Source organism: Lepus europaeus, chromosome 6 (assembly GCF_033115175.1).
Source record: "Lepus europaeus isolate LE1 chromosome 6, mLepTim1.pri, whole genome shotgun sequence".
Classification (NCBI taxonomy): Eukaryota; Metazoa; Chordata; class Mammalia; order Lagomorpha; family Leporidae; genus Lepus; species Lepus europaeus.
This window is the reverse complement of record NC_084832.1, coordinates 54,681,163-54,700,049: the sequence shown is the minus strand read 5'-3', so window position 1 is coordinate 54,700,049 and position 18,887 is coordinate 54,681,163. Positions and strand designations below refer to the sequence as shown.

Below are 18,887 nucleotides of genomic sequence, written 5' to 3'. Positions count from 1 at the left end.
TTGAGCTAAAAGCTGCTTTGCTGGCTATACCCTGCTGTTATCCATAAAAGAATGTTTATAGGATACTAGTTTTTTTAACCATTTATTGGTAAACTGTAATAAACATGATGGTGTGAGTTATTTTAAATAAAATGAGTTATTATTCTGAATGGTAATTTTGTGTTTTACTTTGAATGAATTACATAAAAATTTGATAAGAATATTTCTTTTATAAACGTAACCGTCATGTGATTGTTTTGAGCTCTGCAAACACTATTCTGAGGACTTGGAGAGGCTGTCAGAGTGGATCTTCAAAATTAGCAGATGTGTAGGCTATCCCAATATTTTATAGAAAGGCGACAGAAATCCTATAATGGCATGCAGTAATTTGTCTGCTGTTAACAGTTGGTTGTAGAAGCTGCGTGAAGTAGTTAAGTAACTTACCTGCCCTCAAGTAACATGCTAGTTTTCTAGAATAGAGACAGACTTAAACAGAATTGTTGCAACACAGACTGGAATGTTCTAGGCAGTAGGAAAGGTAGTTTTTCTTAAATAAGTCCCCTTTCCCTCCCACCCAGCCCCCAAAAGAAACTCCCAGTCAAAAAACTTTTCTCTTAACCCCTTCACACACACAAAAATTGCTTTCTATCTTTAGTTTCTCACGTCTCCTTTTGTTTAAACTTTCTCTGATCAGGCTTAAAAAAAAAAAAACAAAACAAACAAAAAAAACAAACCTTTCACCACACCATGAAAATCAAGTGACCTCCATGTTGCTGAATTTATTTAATTGCCATTTTTTCCCTCAGATCTCACCACACTTGATTTGTCATCAGCTTTTGGCACAGTTGCTCTCTCCCTCTTGGAAACTGTCTTCCTGAAATTCCAGGATAACACCACCTATGCTTTGTTTTATGCCCACACTTCTGGGTACCCCTTTTAGCTACCATTTTCAGTTCTGCCTTGTCTTTCCTACCTCTAAGTGATGGAGTGTCCTTAGAGTCATAGCATTGTTCACTTTTTGAATCTATAGCCTTGGTGTCATATACAAGTTAATACCATAAGTATATTAACTCTCCAATTTAATATCTGTCAGCCACATTTAATATCTCTGAACCCTGGGCTTCAGGACTATGTATTCAACTCCAAGACAGTATATCCAATTTAATATCTCTGTTTAATAACTGTTAATCATCTGGAACTTAATATTTTCAGGTTTATCATTCTTAAGTGTATTTGATAGAGATTGCTTCTATGAATCATATTAAAGGTTCATGCTTATAAGGTGCTTATGCCCAGTACTGTGTTAAGCACTTCATATGCCTGAAATAAATCTCTTTTAAAGCTGTGTTTATTTATTTGAAAGGCAGAGATACAGAGAGAGGAGAGAGAGACAGATCAATCTCCCATTCTTTGGTTCACTCCCCAAATGGCCTCAACAGCCAGGGCTGGGCCAGGCCGAAGCCAGGAGCCGGGAGCTTCTTCTGGGTCTCCCACATGCATGCAAGGGCCCAAATACTTGGGCTAGCTTCTGTTGCTTTCCCAAGTGCATTAGCAGAGAGCTGGATCGGAAGTGGAGCAACCAGGAATCAAATTGGCGCCAGTATGGGATGCTGGCACTGCAGGCAGAGGCTTAGCCTTCTACACCACAGCTCCGGCCCTGAAATAAATATCTCTAAAATTAGATTTACTGAGGTGTAATTTATCCAGTATAGTTTGATATATTTAGTTTTAGAGTTCTGTGAATCATAACATGTACTAGTCATGTAACCAGCATGCGTCTAATTCTCAAGGTATGCATTATCAAGAATGCTGGAATCAGAAGCAGAGCCAGAACACAAACCCATGCATTACAATATGTGTTTGGTCTTCCCAAGCAGTGTCTTTTTATTTTTTTATTTTTTTTGACAGGCAGTGTTAGAGAGAGAGACAGAGAGAAAAGTCTTCCTTTTTGCCGCTGGTTCACCCTCCAATGGCCGCTGCGGACGGTGCATCTTGCTGATCCGAAGCCAGGAGCCAGGTGCTTCTCCTGGTCTCCCATGCGAGTGCAGGGCCCAAGCACTTGGGCCATCCTCCACTGCCTTCCCGGGCCACAGCAGAGAGCTGGCCTGGAAGAGGGGCAACCAGGATAGAATCCGGCGCCCCAACCGGGACTAGAACCCAGTGTGCCGGAGGATTAGCCTGTTAAGCCAGGGCGCCGGCCATCCCCAAGCAGTGTCTTAACTGCTATGCTAAACGTTCTTACCACCCCACAAACCCTGTACATTTTAAGTTTTACTTATCGACTCTGTCACTTGTTTATTCTTTTTTTTTTTAAAGATTTTATTTTTATTTATTTGAGAGGTAGAGTTACAGACAGTGAGAGGAACAGCCAGAGAGAGGTCTTCCTTCTGTTGGTTCACTTCCCAAACGGCCGCAACGGCCCGAGCTGTGCTGATCCGAAGCCAGGAGCTTATTCCCAGTCTCCCAAGCAGGTGCAGGGACCCAAGGACTTGGGCCATCTTCCACTGCTTTCCCAGGTCACAGCAGAGAGCTGGATGGGAAGAGGAGCAGCTGGGACTAGAACCGGTGCCCATATGGGATGCTGGCACCGTAGTTGAAGGATTAACCTACTGCGCCACCCCTACTTGTTTATTCTGACATCTTTTTCCTATTGCCCTCTCTCACCCTGTATAATTTCTCATAAGGTAAAAAGATAATCAAATGTTTAGGCATTCATGGGTGTTGTCCAAAATTAAGTTTCAGTTGTGGGAAACAGCTTGGGGGGCTTTCCAGTGAACAGTGGTTGTGCAGAGGTCTTTGTTTCTTGGTTTGTTTCTTTGTTTCTTTGGTTTCTGAATAAATGAGGTGACATAAGCTAAATATGACATGTTACAGTAGAAAAAGTTGCTGTTTTTTTTTCTTAGTTATTTTTCTTTGTTTATCACTTGTTAAGCCATAGAGAAATTTTAGAAAAAAGAACAACTAAGCAATGTTCAATGGAAAGAATAAATAGACACTCACTGGGCAGAAAATCAGTTATAACCATTAGGTTTTGTAGCGGTTTGTAAAGTTTCTGAGTCAGTGACAATTCATGCTCTTATCTGTGCTTCTGGTAAAGGAGAATAATTACTCCGGGGAAATTAAGAGGGAAAAAAACTTTGCTGAATTCTGTTTACTTTTTGAAAAAATATTAGGACAAGTCTATCAAGTTGTTACTCATCATTTCAAGCACTTTTGAAAGAGTTTAATATTTTGAAGCTCTTTTGATTAATTTAAGCTTTCAGAGAATAATTTAATAAACACCGGCCCAGGGAAGCAGTTATAGTAAGGTTTATTGTCTTGGGAACCTTGTCAGATGTGTGATGATTTGGAGAGCAGGGTTTCACTGGCCACAGTTGTTGACCTCTTAGCCTGGTCATGTGCCATGCAGGAGCTATAGCAGAGTGTTTGGCATTTTGGAGGCCTGCAGTACAAATGGAAAATTTTCTTCAGAAGGTAAAATAATAGGTATCATTTGAAGTGGTAGAGATGTGAACTATGATTGCACTGACAGTGTTTTAAAAGAGTTTTATCAAGCTTGCAGAATCATTTTCTTAGATTGGACTTTCTGTCTTTTTAAAACTTGGTCATACTTATTTTTCACTGAACTTTGGATTTTCAAGTGGATTTTTATCTGTTTGGTGAGTTTATGTATCCACATCTAGTATGCAGTTTGCTAGCTTTTCCAGATTACATAGCAATATATTCCTTTCATATAAGGGTTAATGAGTAGCCAGATTAGATTCACCAGTCCATTGTTACATTAAAAGTTTGCTGTTTCTCCTCCCCTCTCATACTTTTTTGCCTTTCATTGTTTTATTTACTTGATATAACATGACTTTTAAAAATTGACATTTTATTTTTTAAAACAACATGTTTAATTTTGCTTCCACATAGATTGTTGTTTTATTTTATTGTTATATTTAAATTATGGCAATTAACATGAGTTTAATCAAGGTAGATCTTGCTCCTTGGAAGTACCTCCCTTTTTTTCCTATACCTTTCCCTCGTTTTTTACCTGTAGATTTGCATGTTTGACCTAGCAGAATAATTGGGTCCACAGCAACATGGGCGTGCCTCCCTTAGATACACTTAGTTTCATGTATGACTCATAAGCCGAAGCACAGACACCACTTCCCCAATCTACAGGAGCCATTTTAACAGCTTAAAACTTGCCGGATTGCTTTTTAATTTCAAGCCCAAAGGACTCTATCTGAAGAGAAAGAATGTTTGAAGGTAACTTGCTGTGATTTTGTGTTTGCTTCTGACTGTTTCTTGAGCAGAGAAAGGGAGAGTGGTTCTTACCTGTGGAAGAATATGGCTGAATGTGTTCTTTAACTCTGATAAAATGTGTGTAGTCAGTCACATGCCTGATTGCATTTAAGTGCTAGGGGGAAACAAAGCATTCAAATTCTGGAAAGTTTTGGATCTCCTTGGTGAAAAAATTTTTTAACATTTTTTGCGATTAGTGTATTTTTTTCTGTGTGACGTAAGAATAAAAGGGATTTTCTTTTTTATGTACTACAGAGCAAGCTAAGTTTAATTTTAATATTAAAAATTGAGTTGTATTTGTGAGGGTAGCTGTGAAGTTATAATTAACTAAACTATTATGTATGATGTATGTTAGAAAATATTCAGGTACAGTAGCTTTGTTATTTTAGCTAGGTTAAAGTTTTGGACAACTCAGGCAAACATAAGTAGTGTTCATTGACCATTCTATCCCTTTATTTTCTTTTTTGTAAGTTAATGAAATTGAATTAACGTATTTTATTTTACAAGCTAATTAGAAGTTTAAGTAAAATGAATGGTCATTTTGATAACAAGTAAAAGTGGATGTTAAGGAGGAAGAAAGACTAGAATGATTCACTTACTAATGGAAAAAACAGGTTTATAATTCATGCTATAAACTTGTTCTGAGTAGCAGTCTTAGAAGCAAAGCTGTCTTTAAGGAGAAATGTAGTTTTTCAATTTTATAAAAGTATTGGCCTTCCATCTATATCCTACTGTTCTTAAAATTTGCTTGTTTTGAATTTAAAAAGCTTAAAACTTTGTAAATGGAAAGATTGCTCAGTCTTCGTCTAAAATATTTGTTATCATTGAAATTGTGAGACTTTGGCTGGCATGTGTACATTCTGTTGTGCCTTGAAGTTCTAGGTACTAAGCTGAGTGCCATAGTATTTTTCTTCTGAGACATTTATGAAACTAAAATTCAAACAGAAATAAAATTTAAATATGCAATGACTAAATCGAGTGAAGTTTTTCAAAATAAAATTTGTCAACTTATTTGTTGACCAAAACGATATTTAGTTCTTTGAGAATTCCCTCTTATTAACTTTGTAAGTGATTGAAGTCCTATTAGATGAAAGAGAAGATAGAGAGGCAGTTAACTATTTCCTTTTTGAAAAGATTGTTGAGATGAACGGATCTCAGCTTTGAGGTCTTACAAGAAAGGCACAGCAGACATTTTACCAATTCAGCTCTGAGCCATTTGCTATCATCTTTGTTTGCATATTGCTAGTTTAATCAGCATTTGAGTAAGCAAAGGCTGTATTTACATCTAGTGTGTTCTGTGTGAAAAATCTAATGAAACAATTTTTTATTTTTATTTTTTAAAGACCACTAATCTATAAGAGAAATGTCAAGAAGCACAGAAATAAGCAAATAATTAAAAATTTTATTTATTAAAAGAGCACAGAGGAATTTGGTTTCTTACAGTTAGGAAGCTGGTGCCGTGTAAATGAAATAGAAATGTCATATATATCCATTTCTTATGTGATAAAGAATGAGGTGAGGCTTTAACCAGAAGAGTGAAAGGGGGGAAAAAAGGGGAAATAACACAAGGCCAGAAAGTCCGATTCAGTATTCCTCTCCCCACTCTTTTCCTTCCATAAGATTGAATGTAAGTTAAACTATCATCAGAAGCAAACTTAAAGAATTTTAGCCCGAGAGAGAATGAAGATTGTCCAGCTGCTTCACTTTTATAGAAGTGAAGACACAGCGGCCAAGGAGGTCCTGTGACTTGCTCAAGATCATGAGGCCCTTAACGTTGGGGCTTCCAGTCTGGAGTTGCTCCTGCTAGACCATGCTGACAAATGATGCTTTGTTAGAAAAGGTCTCTGTTTCCTTAGGAGTAAATAAAACCTTAATTAAGTTGTTTCGTGATAATTTAGGTCAGGGGTGGGGGCTATCCAGCCCATGGGCTGTATAAGGCCCACAAAATCATTTGTTCTGGCCTTGCCATGGCAACTGCACGGACTGCGGAACTCAAAATTCATTTGAAGTTGATAATTTTGTGTGGCCTGTGAGTGATGTTATAAATGTCCAAATGGGCCTTGGCAGAAAAAAAAGGTTCCCCACACCTGATTAGGTGACAAGATGCAAACAAATGGGTTAACTAGTGATTTTGAAAGTATGTTCCATATCATTTCCTTTTTCATTAAAAAAGCTGCACTGGTTTAATTTCTGTAATAGCTTTTTTTCTCACTGCTAGAATTTTTTGATAGTTGATGTATTATTTATGGCAATGCTTATTTAAGATGCTCTTCAGGGCCAGTGCCGTGGCTCACTTGGTTAATCCTTTGCCTGAGGTGCTGGCATCCCATATGGGCACCGGGTTCTAGTCCTGGTTGCTCCTCTTCCAGTCCAGCTCTCTGCTGTGGCCCGGGAAGGCAGTGGAGGATGGCCCAAGTCCTTGGGCCCCTTGCACCTGCATGGGAGACCAGAAAGAAGCACCTCGCTCCTGGCTTCAGATCGGCATAGCATTGGCTGTAGCGGCCATTTAGGGAGTGAACCAACAGAAGGAAGACCTTTCTCTCTGTCTCGCTCTCTGTCTATAACTCTACCTGTCAAAAAAAAGGAAAAAAAAAAAAAAAGATGCTCCTGGACTCATTCAAGGAAATGAAAATTGAATTTGAACCCCTGTATACAAAGGCAGGTTTCTACTTTATTTCATGTTCTTTTAGAAGGGCCAATAGTATTTAACAGGGTACCTTATTCTACTAAAGTAAGTGTGTGTGTGTGTGTGTGTAAAACTTTGCACATGAGTGTTAAAAATCTAGAAGTCTCTAAGCTCCTTTTTTTATATATATATAAAATATTTATTTATTTATTTGAAAGGCAGACTTATAGAGAGGCAGAGACAGAGACAGAGAAAGAAGTCTTCCATCCGCTGGTTCACTCCCCAACGGGCCACAATGGCCGGAGCTGGGCTGATCTGAAGCCAGGAGCCAGGAGCTTCATCTGGTTTTCCCATTTGGGTGCAGGGGCCCAAGCACTTGGGAGATGTTCTACTGCTTTCCCAGATCATAGCAGAGAGCTGGATCGGAAGTGGAGCAGCCGGGACTTGAACCGGCGCCTATGTGGGATGCTGGCATTGCTGGGAACGGCTTTACCCACTATGCCACAGTGCCAGCCCCCTCTAAGCTCTTTACTATTAACTTAAATTTGACTTTCACCTAATTAGTAATTTCATTTCATTTAGCTTTATCATACCCTCTTCTCCTCCCTTTGAGAGCTTGCTGTACAAGGTGTTTTTAGAATCTAATGGGGAATACAAAGTCTTTGTCTATTAAGTTTTTGATGTATTTCATTGGAGTGGTTGGAAATTTTAAATATATATTTTTCTGTAGGTCTGAAATTTGGATTTTTAAAAATTATTTTGTTTGTGATTTTTGAATCTCCTAAAATTTTTGAGTGGGGGTAACTCAGTTCATGACTAGAACCTCCACAGTGTGGCCATCATTGTCCTAAGCAACAAACAACACAAAGGCTGGGAAACTGAGCTCTGTCCTCATGTATTTAAATTCTCATTGGGAAAACAGGACTTCATAAAATAAGTGAATAAGTAAAGACTGGAATAAATCGCCGACTAGTTAAATTCGGGTTCATATTGTATAGGTGAAAGAGGACTGAAACTTAAAATAGCCAGGAAAGTTTATCTTGTAGGGATTATGAGTATTGAAGGACAGTATTTACTTAGATTCAGAAGAATGTCTTCACCAATAAAAAAGAATACAAGCTCTTTGAGACCAGAAATGTTTTATCCTATATCTCTGTGTTTTTCAACCTTTGACAAAGTACCAAACACATTTGAGTAGGCAGGTATTTGCTGCATTAAAGCCTTGGCTACACTTAATGCTCTCTCATGTGACAAATTCAATTGGCTGGGTCCTGCTAAAGTTAGGGGCGGCAAATCTTTAAAAGCCACTTGGTCCTCATTTCAACCTGAGTCTGATGTCTGCACATTGAAGCCATTCAAAGCAAAACTTAACACCTACCAGATATACCTGTAAAGCAGTGGTTGTTTAACTTTAGTGTAGCAAAGAATCACCTGGCTTCAAGCCAGAGCGTCTGAGTTCATTAGGCCTAGGGTTTGGTTTATCAGTCAGCATTTTTACTGTGTACCCCAGCTGATTGTGATGCAAGTGCTTATAATAAGGCTGTATTTTCAGAAAGAATTTTCAAGTTTAAGTCTCTGAAGAGTGATTAATTAGTTTAGCATTTTATTTATTTGTAATTTTTAAAAAAGACTTCTTTGAAAGGCAGAGTTAACATAGTCGGAAAGGGAGAGAGAGAGACAGTGAAAGAGAATCGATCTTCCATCCACTGGTTCACTCCCCAGTTGGCTGCCACAGCCAGGAATGGCCAGACCGAAGCCAGGAGCTTCTTCCAGGTGTCCCATGTGGGTGTAGGAGCCCAAAGACTTGGGCCATCTTCCACTGCCTTCTCAGGTGCATTAACAGGGAGCTGGATTGAAAGTGGAACAGCCTGTGTTGGTTATGTGATGTTGGGGTCACAGATGGTGTTTTTGCTTGATATGCCACAAAGCCAGCCCCTGTTCAGAATTTGGATTTTTTTTTAAAGATTTATTTATTTATTTGAAAGAGTTACACACAGAGAGAAGGAGAAGCAGAGAGAGAGAGGGGTCTTCCATCCGCTGGTTCACTCTGCAATTGGCTGCAACTGCCAGAGCTACACGGATACAAAGCCAGGAGCCAGAAGCTTCTTCTGGATTTCACACACAGGTGCAAAGGGGCCCAAGGACTTGGGCCATCTTCCACTGCTTTCCCAGGCCATAGCAGAGAGCAGGATCGAAAGTGGAGCAGCGGGGACCTGAACTGGCACCTATATGGGATGCTGACACTATAGATGGTGGCTTTACCTGCTACGCCACAGCACCAGCCCCATAATGTTTGAATTTTAAGCAGCTATGATACTTTGAAGTTCACAGTATCTTGTAAGGAAGGAATTTATTTAAGATATTTTGTTGTCACTGTCAGAGCCTCTTTTGCTTCCTCTCCCTCTCCTAGTTATCCTTTTTTTCTGTTGCCATTTTTTGCTGTGCTGTATGGCTTTCAATTATGTAGTTTTCTCTCTTTATTTTTTTTAATTCTCACTCCCCCCACCCCACCCCACTGCCATATTGACAATGCTATATAACTTACACTAATTTTTTCAATATAATTAGCTTATTTGTTGTCTCTCTGAACTCTTCCAAGGTTAGTTGTTTTTTTTTTTAAGTTTATTTGGTGCTTCTTGGATTCTCTCTTATCCTTGGGGCTCTAGGAAAGCCATTTCCTTATTGATTTAGGATGGCACTTAAACTGTTTTGCAAACTGTCTCTCTCTTTCTCTCTCTCTCTCTCTCTCTCATTGAAGATTTAAAGATTTATTTCTTTACTTGAGAGGCAGAGTTACAGACAGAGAGAGAAGGAGAGACAGAGAGAGAAGTCTTCCATCCACTGGTTCACTCCCCAAATGACCACAACGACTCCTGAGCTAGGAACCTTTTCCGGGTCTCCCACATTGGTGCAGGGGCCCAAGCACTTGGGCCATCTTCCACTGCTTTCCCAGGCCTTAGCAGTGAGCTGGATTGGAAGTGTAGCAGCCTTGGGACCTGGGCTGGTGCCCATGGGAAATGCCGGCACCACAGGCAGATGGTTAACTTACTAAGCCATGATGCAGGCCTCTGAAAATCCTTCTCTCTCAAGAAGTATATTATTACGGTTTATGATTACTTGAATCTGGGATGGAATAAATTTTTTTAACAATGCGATACTTTGATATGATTTGAGGCTTTTTGGACATTTAACTATATCACTGATTGAATATTTGTAGGCTTTGCCCAACATTATATCCCATTTAAGAAGACATAGTTAGGTGTTCAATGGGAATAAGAGTCCCACTAGCAGAACTGTTTGAAAATAAATTGGTTCTATCTGTTGGCCAGAATATTTTGTTCCTTTAGGATCTGTTTCATGTAAATGATAGAAAATAAATTAATGACATTACTGGATCAATTAAAATGATTAGGGCAGTTTTCAACTAACTGGGCAATCTCTTCTGTTAGTATGGAGAACTTGCTCAAGAGAAAATTGTTGTTGTTCTTTGTCAAATGTGCTGTAAACTATAGTAAAAGTGGCTGTTGACCTAAATTACAGATGTCTTCATTGTTCTATGCAACCATGCCTCCTCTTAGAAAAATACACTATTTGTTTTACTGGCAGAGAGAGAGAAGTTAGGCAGCTGATCTTTGAGCATACAAATTTCTGTGCAAGAAATGTCTTGATTTCTTCTCTTTTTTTTTTTTTTTTAAGATTTATTTTTATTTATTTGAGAGAGTTACAGAGAGAGAGAGAGACAGAGAGAGAGGTCTTCCATCTGCTGGTTCACCCCCCAAATGGCTGCAGTGACTAGAGCTGGACCCATCTGAAGCCAGGAGCTTCTTCCAAGTCTCCTACATGGATGCAGGGGCCCAAGCATTTGGGCCATCTTCACTGCTTTCCCAGGCCATAGCAGGGAGCTGGCTTGGAAGAGGAGCAGCCGGGACTCAAAGTGGTGCTCATATGGGATACCAGCATTGCAGGCCGGGCTTTGATCTACTGTGCTGCAGCACAGGCCCCTTGATTCTTTCTCTTTCGTGTACAAATATCTGAATTAACACTATCTTCATCTTTTTTTTTTTAATGTTTCTTTACTTTCTGTTGTAAGAATTCAGAACTCTTCCTTCATTTACCCTTTAGTATTCAATAGTAGAATATCTGCTCTTTATCTCCTTTTTCTTGTAGTCTGATATCGATTGCTAACATCAAAAAGCAAAATGCAACTATAAAAAAATGCCTTCTGTACTTTGTGTGAATAGTAGTTTAATCATTTTTACATTAAGGATTATCAAGGTGATATACATACAATCTTTAAAATCTAATGGAATAAGAAAGGACATTGTATTGTGGTTAAGCTGCTGCTTGGGACATTCACATCCTGTATCAGGGTGCCTGTTTGAGTCCTGACCTTTTTTTTTTTTTTTAAAGATTTATGTATTTGAAAGGCAGAGTTACAGATAGGGAGAGTCTTCCACAATGGCTGGGGCTGTGCCAAGCTGAAGCCATAAGCCTGGGACTCCATCCAGTCTCCCACATGTGTACAGGGGCCCAAGGTCTTGGGACATCCTCAGCTGCTTTACCAGTCACATTAGCAGGGAGCAGCCAGAACTTGAACTGGCTGGTGCCTACACGGGATGCTAGCATTGCAAACAACACCAGCCCCAACTACTCTGCTTTGATACAGCTTCCTGTTCACCTAGCATACAGCAGATGATGGCCCAAGTACTGGATTCTTGTCACCCACATGGGAGACTCAGTTGGAGTTCCTGGCTCCTGGCTCTTGGCTTTGGCCTTGCCCATCCCAGCTTTGGCTGTTGTGAGCATTTGGGGTGTGAACTAGTAGATGCAAGCTCTCTTTGACTTTGTCTTCTCCCTCTCTGTCGCCTTCCCTTTCACATAAAATAAATTCTTAATAACTAAAAAAACCTTAATAACTAAAAAAGAAAAACTAAAAGAAGAGTATATAATAAAAAAAAAAAAGTCTTCCTCCTACCCCACTTTACTCTCAGAAGCAAACACATTTTAGAAAAAAAATTTTGGGGGCTGGTGCTGTGGTATAATGGGCTCAGCCTCTGCCTGGGGTGCCGGCATCCCATATGGGTGCTGGTTCTAGTCCCACCTGCTCCTCTTCTGATCCAGGTCTCTGCTATGGCCTGCCTAGGAAAGCAGTAGAAGATAGCCTGAGTCATTGGGCCCCTGCACCTGCATGGGAGACTCAGAAGCGGCTCCTGGCTTCTGACTGGCCCACCTCCGGCCTTTGTTGCCATTTGGGGAAGGAACCAGCTGATGAAAGACCTTTCTCTCTGTCTCTCCCTCTCTCTGTCTGTAACTCTATCTCTCAAATAAAAAAAAAATAAAATCTTTTTTAAAAAGTAGGTCATCTCCTTTAAAATAAGTTTTTGTTTTTCATTTATATTTTCTTGGGCTCTGTCCTTGTCCTATCTTTTACCCTACTAAGATACTTCAAAAAGTTCATAGAAAATGGATCTAAAGGATGAGTTTAGGAGGTAAATGATTAAATTTAAGAGTGTGTGTTTAGCCTGTGTTTCATGTTGGAGCACTTGATTTGATTCGCAGCTCCAGCTCCTGACTCCAACTTTCTTGAGAAGCAGCATTGGCTTAAGTAATGGGTTCTTGCCATCCATGTGAGAGACCCAGATAGAATTCTGACCCCTGCCCAGCTGTGGGACACTTCTGGCATTTTGGGAGTTAACTAGTGAATAGGAGCATGCTCACTGTGTCTCTGTACCTCTCAAGTGAACCAATAAAAATGTTACCAAAAAGTTTGTTTTGGTACTAAAAATTTAAAAATTCAGTTTTTTCATAATATGTATGCATGGATTTCAAAACATTTGCACCAAAATAAGCTTATGAACTTGCTGACATACCTTTATATTAGAAGATCTTCAAGGTAGTATGTACCAATGTAACTTTACATGATGTATTATCTATATATGATAGATACTAACTCAAAGTGATCATTGTGCTTGTACAAAGTTGTGTAGCACAGTTTTGAAAATCTGAATGTAATTAAGTAAATTTGGCTATTTTCCAGATTTTAAAAAGTCCTATAAACAGTGAAACTATAAAATTTAATAGTAAAACTTAAAATGAAATTGACTTAATAACTTAAATTTATGCTTATTTATTTATTCATTCATTTATTCAAGAGGCAGTGAGAAAATGAGAGACAGAGACAGAGAACCATCTGCTGGTTCACTCCCTGAATGCCAACAAATGCTTGGAACTGGGTGGGGCCAGGCTGAAGTCCAGGAACAGGGCACTCAATCCATTTTTTCCACATGAATAACAGGGAGTCAACCACTTGACCAAACACCTGTTGCCTCCCAGAGGCTGCATTGTCAGGAAGTTGTAATCAGGAGCTGGATCTGGATACTGAATCCAGACTGTCCAGTAGGGGACACAGGCTTCTCAGTTATTGGACCCAGCACCTACCTGCAATGAATCTTATTTCTTATAACAACATACTAAACACTAAGTTTTATAATGAGGAAATTCATTATCCTTTTTTTGTTTGAAATAATGCATGTAGGCGAATATATAAAATATATACAATGTAAATATAATTATAAAGTGTTCACTCATGTCATAATAACCTAGATTAGCAAATAAAGTACACTGCTTTAGAACTGCCCTCCCACTCTGTTCATGTTTATTTCTCCTTAAAAATTATTACTATCCTGAATTAGGGGATAATCTTTTCTTTATAGTTTTACCCCTTAGAACTTCAAGTAAATGGAATCATACCACATATATTTTGTTGGGATTTTCTTCTTTCATTTGACATTTTTTAAATTAATTAATTTGAAAGGCAGGGTTACAGAGAGACAGGGAAGGAGGGAGAGAGACAGAGACAGACAGACAGAGATCTTCCATCCACAGGTCACTGCCAAATGGCTGCACTGGCTGGGGCTGGGCTAGGCTACAGCCAGGAGCTTCAGGAGTGCCATTCAGGTCTCCCACATGGGTGCAGGGGTCCAAGAATTTGGGCCATCTTCCAGTTTTCCCAGGCATGGTTCACAGGGAGCTGGATCTGAACTGAAGCGGCAAGGACTCAAAACTGGTGCCCAAATGAGGTGCCATTGCTGCAGGCAGCAGTTTAATCCACTGTGCGGCAGCACTGGCCCCTTTCATTCCACTCTTTAAGATTTATTTTAGTTAATTTTCATTGCAATATAGTATTCCGTTGTTTGTCTTTGCCAGAGTTTATTTATTCTCTCTTGTTAATGGCGTTAGATTATAGCCTTATGGAAACATTGTTGCACATGGTTCCTGGAACCTAGGTGCCATAGTTGTGTAGGGCAGTATCTTCCCATTGAAGTATGTGAACTCTGCAGAGTATGAGAATGGATCAAATAACTTAAGAAAACAAGTAGTTTTTATTCTTCATCAAGGACATAGTTAAGTGAAGCTGTTTTTTAAAAATGTGAGTGCCCAGTGCTAAAGAATACAACTAGTGTTGGGGTTTGTGGCTCTTCCCTGATGCATATATTAAGGTACTGTTGGTTTCATCCATCTTTGCTTTTGGTTCTCCAGTGCAAATGTCAACACTGTGAAAAAAGGTTAATACCTTAGTATCAGTATGAAGATAATTTTAATCTCGTGAGTCCCCTGAAAGGGTTTCTGGATCATGTGGGTCTGGAGTTAAAGTTTGAGAATCAGTATAATAGTGCAACGTTGGAAATAATCTGAATGTCCAGTAATTAGGGATTGGTCAGATAAATGATGATGTATTAATGTAACTATATGACAGAAATATTATCAGAGTTTGTATTAAATACGACTATAGATTATACAGGTTTTTTTGAATTTTCAGTACATCTCTGAGTTGAAGGAAAGTGAAAGTGTTGTTTCTGAACCTCAACATCTCCAGTTAGTAGAAGGAATTGGCAATGGTCTCAATAATTTTTAAGATTTTAAAAATTTATTTGAAAGGCAGAGTTACAGAGAAGGAGGCAGGCAGGGAGGGAGGGAGAGAGAGAGAGAGAGAGAGAGAGAGGTGTCTTCTATCGTTGGGTCACTCCCTAAATAGCTGCAATGGCTGGAGCTGCGCTGATCCAAAGTTAGGATCCAGGAGCTTCTTCCAGGTCTCCATGCGGGTGCAGGAACCCAGGGACTTGGGTCATCTTTTACTGCTTTCCCAGGCCATAGCAGAGAGCTGGATTAAAAGTGGAGCAGCTGGGACTTGGACTGGCATCCATATGGAATGCTGGCACTGCAGGTGGTGGCTTTACCCACAATGCCACAGCACCGGCCCCTCAATAATTTTTATAAACTATGTAGAAATAGGTGGAACATGCCTTTAAGTTAATTTTGAGTTGTAATTGAGTATACTCTTTCTTAATTAGGCATTTTATGATTTTTCTCATTGTTTTCTCCCTAATTGAAAGAACTTTGAGTTGCTGTAAGTTTATTATTTAGCATAAGACTGAATTAAAGATTAAGTTTTAAGCAGGTTGGGAAAAGAATGTTGGGTTTAGACCTTCAGGCTTCCTGTGAAGACTTTCACATTTGGTGTTTCTAAAGTGCATTATCTATACTCTGCAGAAAGGAAGAACACTTTTTGTGAAAGACGTCATTGAAGATAGGCTGTTTCATTTTTTCTGAGTATTTATGTTATAATGGTAATCTAATAATTGTGAGTTGTCTTTAGTGAGGTGTAATGTTTCTCTAAGCACTAAGTTCTAGAGAATGCTCAATTGTTTAAAATTTCTTTCCGAGTAACCATTGTGTTTATTCAGAATTTTATGTCTTAAATGTGTTGAAGTATCCTGGAAGAATACATACATATATACATATACATATGTATATACTGTTTATGTAAAATTTTAAAGTGTAATATAGAAAACATACATATGAATATGTTAAAATATAAAGAAAAATAATATGAAGATTTTACATTGAAATTAGGATAATTAATAGAATTAAGGGCACATGCTTGAGGGGCAACTTAAAACAATTTGTGTTTAGAAATAAGATGTATGGGGCTGGTGTTGTAGCTCAGCAGGTTAAAGCCACAGCCTGCAGTGCCGGCATCTCACGTGAGCACCAGTTCAAGTCCCAGCTACTCTACTTCAGGTCCCTGTTAATGTGCTTGGAAAGGCAGTGGAGGATGGGCCAAGTGCTTGGGCCCCTGCCTCCCATGTGGGAAACCTGGAAGAAGCTCCTGGGTCCTGGCTTCAGCCTGGCCCAGCCCAAGCTGTTGCCTGGAAGATCTCTCTCTCTGTATCTCTGCATTTCAGTGCTCTGGTAGCTCAGGAAGAGAAAGTTCTGTGTGACTTAAGAGTCAAGCCAGACTTTAGCTTGACATAACTGGAGGTAGTTCACAGCTTAAAAAAAAAAAGAAATATGTAAGCCATTTTATTCAAAATGTTTTTATGATGTGATCATTCTGAGCTGGACATTATATTGATCATTTGATCAGTGGATCAGAAATAAATTTGCATTATTATAAGAAAGTTTATAGCCTAGTGGTCTTGGGAGTAAAGTGAACGAAATATACAATATTCATCTGGCTTGGTGGAACAAAACAATTATACTCCATTGATAGGGTGTGATTGTTGGGTGGGTGGTAGACAGTAGATTCTCTGCAGCTACTCTGAGACCTTCTGACTATTTACCATTATTCCACCAAGCATTAAGCCAGAAGCTGAAGGTAAAGTATAAGGAAATGGGTTGTTTCTCTTCCTCTGGGCTTCAAGAAAGACTTATTCCTCATTCCTCTAGCTATTGGGAATAATCGGTCTAGTACATTTATAAATAAGAGCAGAAATATACCAGAGATATGCTTAGAAGGCACTAATAACTCTTAGGTTCTCAAAAAGAATGAGGTAGATCCTTCCATTTGAAACGTGCTGGGTATAAATGAAATTATTTTTCATGAACCAGAGTGGATGGGTGGGTGGCTGTGTGGAAGAGGACTGGGTCCCTGGGTCTATGGGCTGTGGTGCTGGGCCAGGTGGGATGAGAGGCCTGGAGATGGGGACTATGAAGAAGTACAGTGCACATTTCCTGCTGGGGCAGATCAAGAAGATAACGAGACAGATGAGGAGATGAGGAAGGTGGCCGTGGGCCTGTCAGTATCTCGCTGGCGCTTAAGCTCCCTGCCAGGTAACCCCATCCTGACACGTCAAGGCCATGACCACATCCCAGTCAAAGCAGTACGCTGAGCAGGAGCAACAGTTAGACTTCTGGAGGGACCTGGTGACATGGGTGCCTGACGTGCAGAGTGAGGGGAAGGACAACCACATGGATGTGGCCCTCCTTGCAGGAGGTCGGGAACCATGCTGCAGCATTGGGAGAGTGGTGATGTGCGAAGTAAAGGCAAAGACAAGAAGCTGTCCAGGAAAGACTTGGCAGGAAGGTGAGTCTGAGGATACAGATACTGATGGGGAAGAGGAGATACTGCAGCCTCCTCCCCAGGCCAGCTACCTCTCTGTCCACGTTCAAAGTCCTCCAACTCCTTCATGCTTTTTTTTTTTTTTTTTGAAAGATTTTATTTATTTGAAGGAGTTACAGAGTTACAGAGAGAAGTAGAGAGAGACAGAGCGGTCTTCCATCTGCTGTTTCACTCCCCAAATGGCTGCAATGGCTGAGACTGAGCCAGTCTAAAGCCAGGAGCCAGGAGCTTCTTCCAGGTCTCCCACGTGAGTGCAGGGACCCAAGGACTTGGGCCATCCTCTGCTGCTTTTCAGGCATGTTAAGGAGCGGGATTGGAAGTGGAGCAGCTAGGATTTGAACTGGCACCCATATGGGGTGCTAGCACTGCAGGCCAGGGCTTTTACCTGCTGTGCTACAACGCCAGCCCCCTCTTGGTGCTTTTTGCCTGTGCTCTGCCTTTGTCCATGCTGCCCTTGGGCCCCTCGGCACCTCATGTGAAGGTGAAGAGGACAAGGACTCCTAGCACCCTCTGCTCCAAGGCTGTGCTCCCTTTTAGTTGGTTTTAGTTGTTTTGGGGGGAGAGAGAAGTTGGAGCTGTTCTTAAATTTATTTAAAAGAAAAAGCAGGGGGAAATATTTTTCTTTCAAAGCCACTCATTTAAGAAATGTTGCTTATATAGGGCCAGTGTTGTGGCATAGTGGGTAAAGCTGCTGCCTATGGCACTAGCGTCCCATATGGGTGCTAGTATGTGTCCTGGCTGCTCCATTTCTGATGCAACTCCTGCTAATGGCCTGGGAAAAGCAACAGAAGAACAGAAGATGATCCAAGTGTTTGGGCCCCTGCCACCCATGTGGGAGACCCAGATGAAGCTCCTGGCTCCTGGCTTCAGTTTGACTCAGCCCTTGCTGTTGCAGCCATATGGGGTGTAAGCCAGCAGATGGAAGATCTCCTTCTCTCAGATTTCCAAATAAATAAAAAAGAAATACTACTTTAGGAGCACAAAGTTGCCTATCAAGTGTATATTAAGTTCTGTTTTAGGAAAGAGAGGTGACCTGAAACTCCAGTGGGCTTGTGGGCAGTAAAATACTTAGAATCATTTTGGGCGTTGACCTTGAGTACAGTAGCAGTAAAGCCTGGTGAAATTGTGCTTGGAATAGCTTGTATTTAGAGTTTACATAAGAGTTGACCAATCTGAATAGCTTCATTTGCCGAAGTTTGTATAGAATATGAGGCATATGAGTGGTGATAAAAAGGTCATTTTTAAGGATTATTTTATTCAAAGGTAACCAGGTATGAAAAGTCTCTAAGTTACAATTAACTGGAAGTTTGTTAAAAAATGGTTTGAAGCAGGCAGGTTGCCCTTGTTGAGAATAGAGTTGTGTTTGGTTGTATATAGTGGAGAGTTGAATGTATATAACAATAGCATAAGTCAAATTTTGGATACACCAGGAAGTAAGCAAAGAAGTCGAGCGTGTGTGTGTATGTGTGTGTGTGTGTATAGAGGTAGCACAAAATATAATTTGTGAAAACTTGACAAGAAACTTGACAAGAAACCATGGTAAAAATAACCAGAACAAAGAGGTGAGTTAACAATTCCGCTTTGTTGAGA

General features: G+C 40.0%; 1 protein-coding gene across 7 annotated transcripts in view; it reads left to right on the top strand.

The window, feature by feature from the left end:
* The window catches only part of ELF1 (E74 like ETS transcription factor 1), a 116,311-nt gene that overhangs the window by 23,036 nt on the left and 74,388 nt on the right, over positions 1 to 18,887 (top strand). For 3 of the 7 annotated variants that reach the window (XM_062194105.1, XM_062194101.1, XM_062194103.1), the window contains exon 1: positions 4,124 to 4,233. The exons of the other annotated variants lie outside the window; for them this stretch is intronic. The gene's annotated coding sequence lies outside the window, so the exon portion shown is untranslated. Of the gene's footprint in view, positions 1 to 4,123; positions 4,234 to 18,887 lie in introns of those variants that run through there. 7 annotated transcript variants of the gene reach the window in all.